Source organism: Bombina bombina, chromosome 4 (assembly GCF_027579735.1).
Source record: "Bombina bombina isolate aBomBom1 chromosome 4, aBomBom1.pri, whole genome shotgun sequence".
NCBI classification, from domain to species: Eukaryota; Metazoa; Chordata; class Amphibia; order Anura; family Bombinatoridae; genus Bombina; species Bombina bombina.
Window position 1 is genome coordinate 99,258,788 of NC_069502.1, and position 7,177 is coordinate 99,265,964.

General features: G+C 36.8%; 1 long non-coding RNA gene across 1 annotated transcript in view; it reads right to left on the bottom strand.

The window, feature by feature from the left end:
- The window catches only part of LOC128655263 (uncharacterized), a 46,607-nt gene extending 39,648 nt beyond the window's left edge, over nt 1-6,959 (bottom strand). Inside the window, exon 1 of the long non-coding RNA XR_008401743.1 lies at nt 6,770-6,959. This is a non-coding gene — a long non-coding RNA (uncharacterized LOC128655263). The remainder of the gene's footprint in view (nt 1-6,769) is intronic.
- Nucleotides 6,960-7,177: the final 218 nt, after the last annotated feature.

Sequence of the window (7,177 nt, forward strand, 5' to 3'; positions counted from 1 at the left end):
CGCGAAGATTGCATTGGATTGGCTAGCAAAGACTGACCATTATTCGGTGTCTCCTCTGGAAGAGATTTTGGTAGCCCCATACTCTCTCTGCGCTCTGTTGCATACTACTATCGATAAATGTCCTCATAAAATTAAACAGTTCCCGGCCATACAAATGGTAATTAAGGCATGGCAAAAGATTCTTGTACAACTAAATATACCAGTAACCTACTCAAAAACATCTTCCTATTCAAGGAAATCCCAATTTTACACCGGGAATAGAATCTAAAATTTTTAAAAACTGGGCAGCGAAAGGACTAATTAAGGTAAATCAACTGATAGAGGATGACTTAGAGATCTGTAAGTCTTTTTCTCAAATACAACAGGAATTTGAGTTACCAAGCAAAGAATTTTATGCATACCTGCAAATAAGACACTATCTTCAGGGAACATCACAATTAAATATAATGGTAGAGACATGGGATAAAATGGACCCGGCCATAATTCTTTTCAAGGCAGGGAAGTATAGTATTTCAACCATCTACAAAATAATTAATAGTACGTATGGACAGCGTAATATTGAAAGAATAGCAGATAGTTGGCAAGTTTCAACTGAAAAAATTCAGACTAGCTTTAATCTGGTAGACAGAGCAACAATTGCTTCCTCATGGAGAGAATCACATACAAAAATTATAAATCGCATCTATATTACACCTCAAGTAAAGGCTAGATGGGACAAAACACTGGCACGTTGTCACAAATGTAAAACTATTAATGCCGACTTAGATCACTGCTTTTGGAGTTGTACAAAAATTAAAAAATTCTGGTTTAAAGTAACAAATTGGGCAAGCAAAATAAATCAATGCAAGATACAATTTAATGATAAGAGTGTTTTCTTTTTAATAAACCAGGGGGAGTTAGAACATAAAAATATTCGCCAATTAAACACGCTAATCATTACGGGTAGATTGCTGATCCTGAAACACTGGAAATCGCACCAAGTTCCAAGCCTGAAAGAATTTATACAAAAACCAATTAATTTTAGAACAATTGGATACATCAATAGACTCAGAGCATAGAATTAAACAATTTTTCTATAAATGGAAAAGTATAATCCATAGCTTCCCTATAGAAATACAAAAACAAATAATTTTTCCATTTAAGGGCTCTATCTATATGGAAACCGCCATAGCAAACGGCGAATTCCCTGATTAATGTCAAGAATAGAATTGGGGATGGTGGGAGGTTTAGAGGGGTGTGGAGGCTTGTTTTATCTGTTTGTTTTTTCCTTTAATTTTTTTTTTTTTTTTTTCTCTTGTGTGTTATAGTTTTATATATCAAGGAAAATACCATACAGTATGCAAGCTAATGCAAGTCAATGCAAGTTTTTTGTAAGTTTATTGGTAATAGTATTTGCCTGTTTCTCTTTTTTTTTCATACAAATGTTTATTGAAAATTGTAACTAATGATAATGCAGGATTTGACTGTATAACTTTTTTTTGGAACCATTGTGTGATATGGCTTTTTCCTTTTGTTTTACTGCCATGCCTCTGTGAATTTGAAAGGTATGGCTTTGCATTCTGTTATGGTTAATAAAAAGCTAAAAAAAAAAAAAAAAAGCATGTAATTGCAATAATAGTGTTATTTATTTCTACACTGTAGTAGAAAAAGCATAGTAAACTGAGGTTGGTAACCCCTATATCATGGGAAAACTTATAAACAAACAAACCCATAGAAAAAATAAACTATCCTAGTACATCATTAAATAGTTCAGGAGCATTAATGTAGATACTAAATGTTCATTATGTCCCAGTGAGTAAAGTAGCTGGTTTTTGCATCCTGGCAAATCTAGTATCATGAGAGTCTATCCTATGCCGGTATTTAGTTTGTTCCCTAAGGCTAGATATCGACGATCACCCCAGTTAAAGATATAGGCCAAATGAGTGTTTCCACTATCAGCAACTGTAAAAGGTGGGATACTTATGCCATACACACTGTTTGTAAAGGCAGCAGAACCAGTGATAATGAACCCTAGTATGGAGCTTTGTGCAGTAATACGATCTATGTCCTGCTTGCTTTTCTTACTTTCCGGGTTAGCTATCAGAACCTCTGCAGGTACTACATCTTCTGCTGAGCCACCATGCCAGACCTCAGGCTCTATCCGAGCTAAGAAATATATCTCCTCACAATCTCCAACCGCTGTGCTTACTTGTGGGATCCGGTGCTCCATAGCCTCACAGCTCTCCAAGGTCGTCTCGGATCCCCGAGAGATTTGTGCGTCCACCATAGGTATGGAATGGCTGATATTGCAGCCTTGTGGAGGTATATTCAGAAGAAGTTCCTTCAGCAGATGTCCTAAGCTACTGAGATGGTCTTCTATTTGCTGTAAGGACTGCCGCTCCCATTCATCTAGAAGCTCCCCAGGTTTCACAGCATATGAGCAGCGTGAGCTGTTTATGAAAGGCATCGTTGCACTTGCAATGATATCTGATATACGGCAAAGTAAGTCTCAGTCCACATACCCCAATAAAGAGGTTACTTATTTTCTCATAAGGTGCTCTAGATTTTTGGAAATTCTTCAGCGCAAATGGCTGGATATACTGACAAATCAGAATAATGTGGGGGGTAGAGAAAGGTCCAGGCCGTTGCAAGGCCTCTGCTGCGCATCTCCTCTAATCAGGTCTGCCTGTGCTCATTGATATGTGTAAGTCACAGAAATCCATTCTACAAGTATTTTTTTTCACCTATCTCTTGAATGAAAGTAACATTTTCTGGTCTAAGGAGGGATAAACAGCAGATTTATCAGCTGCAAAGTTCCACTGTATTCAAAAGCCATCTTAGTCGCTGGTTGGACACGCCCCCATAATAATTTCTTTTTTTATTTTGTGTACTTTAGTGTTTTGTTTTTTTTGTAATTTAGGTAATTGTATTTAATTTAGGTAATTTATTTAATTGTAGTGTAAGGTTAGGTGTTAGTGTAGCTCAGGTTAGGTTTTATTTTACAGGTAAATTTGTATTTGTTTTATCTAGGTAGCTAGTAAATAGTTAATAACTATTTAGTAACTAGTCTACCTAGTTAAAATAAATACAAACTTGCCTGTAAAATAAAAATAAACCCTAAGCTAGCTACAATTTAACTATAAGTTATATTTAGGTAATGATAGGAATTTTTATTTACATTTTTTTTTTTTTTTTTTTTTAACATTTTATTTAATGATTTTAAATCAGAAATAATGACAATTACAAGCTCAACAGTCTGTGGGTAGATTCCTACCCAAAATCAAAACAAACATAGGACCATAATATAATCCAGTACAGTATATCTTACTTCACTAGATCTCATTCCATATTTACATTATAACCGTATCTTGACAGTTCTGGGAAAACAACCACATAAAAAGAGGAGGAGAAAAAAAAAAAAAAAAGAGAAAGGGAAGGGGGTAGAGAAATCTAATAAATCCCTGCTCCCACCGTCAGCTTAGTCAAATGACCATGTTCTTGGGAACTCTCCTGTCTGTATTTGTTGCAGAAACCACTCGGATTTCTTAAAGACTATCACTATTTGTCTCTGGCTAGTTAAAGGTAGAGAAAGAATCATCAGTTTCCATTTAGTAAAAAATTGCCTTAATTGTTTGTTATTAGAAATTTTTATATTGTGCTGATCTAATATTATTTGATGCTGGGCTTTCCTGATAAATTCAGAAAGCTTAAGATCACCCCTACCCTTCCAATTAGTGAAGATCACATTTCTTCCCACTAATATCATTGCGTTCAGGAATTTATGGTTGATTCCAGATTTAATGTTATTGTAATGAACTAAAAGAAATATCTCAAGCTGTGAGAATTCACATTTATTTTAATTATATTTAAGTTATGGGGTGTTAGGGTTCGACTTAGGTTTAGGGGTTAATAAATTTAGTATAGTGGTGGTGACGTTGGGGGCGGCAGATTAGGGGTTAATAACTGTAATGTAGGTTGCGGTGATGTTAGCGACAGCAGATTAGGTGTTAATAATATTTAACTAGTGTTTGCGAGGTGGGGGTGCGGCGGTTTAGGGGTTAATATGTTATTATAGTGGTGGCGATGTCGGGAGTGGCAGATTAGGAGTTAATCATTTTATTGTAGTGTTTGCGATGCGGGAGGGCCTCGGTTTAGGGGTTAATAGGTAGTTTATGGGTGTTAGTGTACTTTTTAACACTTTAGTTATGAGTTTTATGCTACAGCTTTGTAGCATAAAACTCATAACTACTGACTTTAGATTGCGTTACAAATCTCACTTTTTGGCCTCCCAGAAAAAGCTTGGAATATCGGCGCTATGGACGTCCCATTGAAAAAAAACTTTACGCAAATTGCGTAAGTTAATTTGCGTTAGGGCCAAAAAAGTGTGCGGTACAGCTTTTTTGACAAGACTCGTAATAGCAGCGGTAGTGAAAAAGCAGCTTTATAACCCATAACGCTGCTTTTTCACTCATAACGAAAAACTCGTAACCTAACCGAATGTATTTAACCTTTTGACAAGGTTTAAACATATAGATGATTTTATTATTACACTATTGCTGGCACATAACACAAGGGTTAGACACAGCTATTTGCCAGCAATGGGGCAATAATAAAATGCATAACAATAATACAACTATTCCCAAATTGTGTCAGTGAGCATTTACCTACTGGTGGACTTTCATTACAAAATAAAGTACCATATATATGTGTGTATATATATATTTATATTTGCAGGGGTGGAAAAATATCACTGTGTTTGAATAGTCAGGGATTAAAAGCTACTAGCCCGGAGGGAAAACGTTAGTAGTCCACCCAATGCAGGAAAAAGTCAAATTTTTAAATTGTCCTCTGCAATTTCTAAGTCGTCTGGGACCACTGGAAATTTCAAGTCCTATATATATATATATATATATATATATTTATTTAGAGTTCCTGTACCATTGTAATAGGAATAAGGTAAATTATGCTCAGTTCTAATGTAGTTTTAAGTGATCATGTCACTCTAAATAGAAGTTGCATGGAATTTGATTTGTTCATTATTATACCCCTCATAGATCATACAGACTGCTTAAACAATTTTTTTTTGTGCCTATATATTTCTTAAATCAAGTGTCTTTAAAAAAAAGCTGACTGCATTTCTTTGATAAAACAGAAAGAAAAGTGCTCTATCTGGAATGAACAACAGCTCAGTAGTAGTAGTTCTATGGAGAGTAACTACCGTGGAGCGGTCTCTTTTAGCCCAATTGTGCTTTTTTCACAGAGGACAACTTTCCAGGAGTTTAATCAGTCTAATCCCACTTAGTAAAGTCTGTCCAGTAACAAAATACCTCCTCTGAACAAGAAACATGACAACTCCAGACGATTGTTTTGGCCTTCATTGGGGTTTATCAGTGAGGTGCAGCAATATTCCTCTAAGCCAGTGCTTTCCAAACTGTGTGTCGTGACACGTTAGTGTGTCGGCAGCAGTGTGTAGGTGTGTCCCTGCTTCAGCACTAATTTCTTTTAAGTTTAAATGTTTTTTAAGGTTTTTTTTTGGTCTCCGACTTTTCGCCTGCATGGTTGACACGTGATTGATACCTAGTGGGTCACAGATCATCATAACCTATTGGCACAGCTCAGTGGGAACTGAAACTATTCCTATTGGCGGCTTTGACGGCATATTGGCTCCTAACTGCACATGTAGTCTCCTCAATCGGCTCGTGACTGCATGTGTAGTTAGTAATTGGGATAGCAGTGTGTTTGCAGCGTGGGCACTAGTCAGTTGGACTCACAGAGCTCTGTGGGCAGCAGCATAAACACTGAGCTGAAGTCAGAAGACAAAGTGATTTGTTTTTTTGCAGCTAGCTCCCAGTAGTGCATTGCTGCTCCTGCTCTTGATATATGGATAGGAAGTGGAAGCTTAAAAATGCTTGATGATGAAATGCGAGTGTCTTTATCTAATATTCCTCTAAATATTCAGAAACTGTGTTCATCCCATCAACCTCATACATCCCATTAAAATAGTAAGTAGCTATTGGTGTTATTAAACTTGTTTTAAGTTCTTGCACATACTTACTGTTACTTGTAAATATATTTTGTTATTATATCATTTATGTTTGTGTGTGTATCTTTTTTAACAAGTTAGTTTAACCTCCTGTTTGCTAGTATAAGTGAATTACTGTGTCGCAAAATGATGTAGGTCTAAAAAGTGTGTCACCAACATGAAAAGTTTGGAAAGCTCTGCTCTAAGCATTGGGCAAGGATTCCCCCATCATCCTTAGGGAGACTTCCCCAGGATCATAATACAAATGCATACAGAAAGAGAAACGCTCTACCATGAAGAAACAACAACTCAGTATCTTGTTCTATGGCAAGTTACCACCCAGGAGCCCAATTGTGCTTTTCACAGAGAACTTTCCTGGGTTATATCAGTCTGATCCTGCCTAGATGATTAGTATGTTGACATTGCAATTATTCTGCACACCAGGGAATATTGATACATTGTTACAACTTAGTGCAGAGTCTATGGCTTACATTACAAACTGCTATGAAAACAGATAAAATGAGCAGACCAGCCTGCGATGTACATGCATTTATAAAATCTGCACTGCAAGAAGCTTGAACACTGCTAGGGAGAGCCATTTGCAATATATTCTACAAAGGGGGGGGGGGGGGGGTCATATAAATTAAAGTAATTAATTTATAGCTATTATTCAAATAAATAGTGCTTGAAATGTGTGAAACACCATAAAAACAGTAGCTTTACAGTTCTGGGAACAACATCAACAAACTCCCCTGCTCTTTACTTCACCTGAAGAAGTTTGCCTCCTGTATTTGCCAGAATGCCAGAGATTATTTTTTTTTGCACAGCTGTTTCCTCGTTCTTCTGTGACACACTTCTCCATATTTATTTTTGATCACTTGCACCAGGAAGAGGGCTGAGTTATGCAATGTAAAGCAAGTGAACTGACACGCTAACCATGAGGGGAAAAGGCATCATAAAAGCAAGGGAAGAAGGGATAAGCTGTGTGCAGGACAGACCCTGTATGTTTTCACATGACATCCATGCTGAATGTGTAACCCTGCCCTCCCATGCTGTCAGCCAATAGGAGTCTAATGGAGATGGAATGGGAGAAGTTAGAGATATCTTACAAGAGCAGACTGAGCATGTGTAAAGTGCTCTCAGGCAGGGCAGATTTCCAAAAATGACATTAGTTCT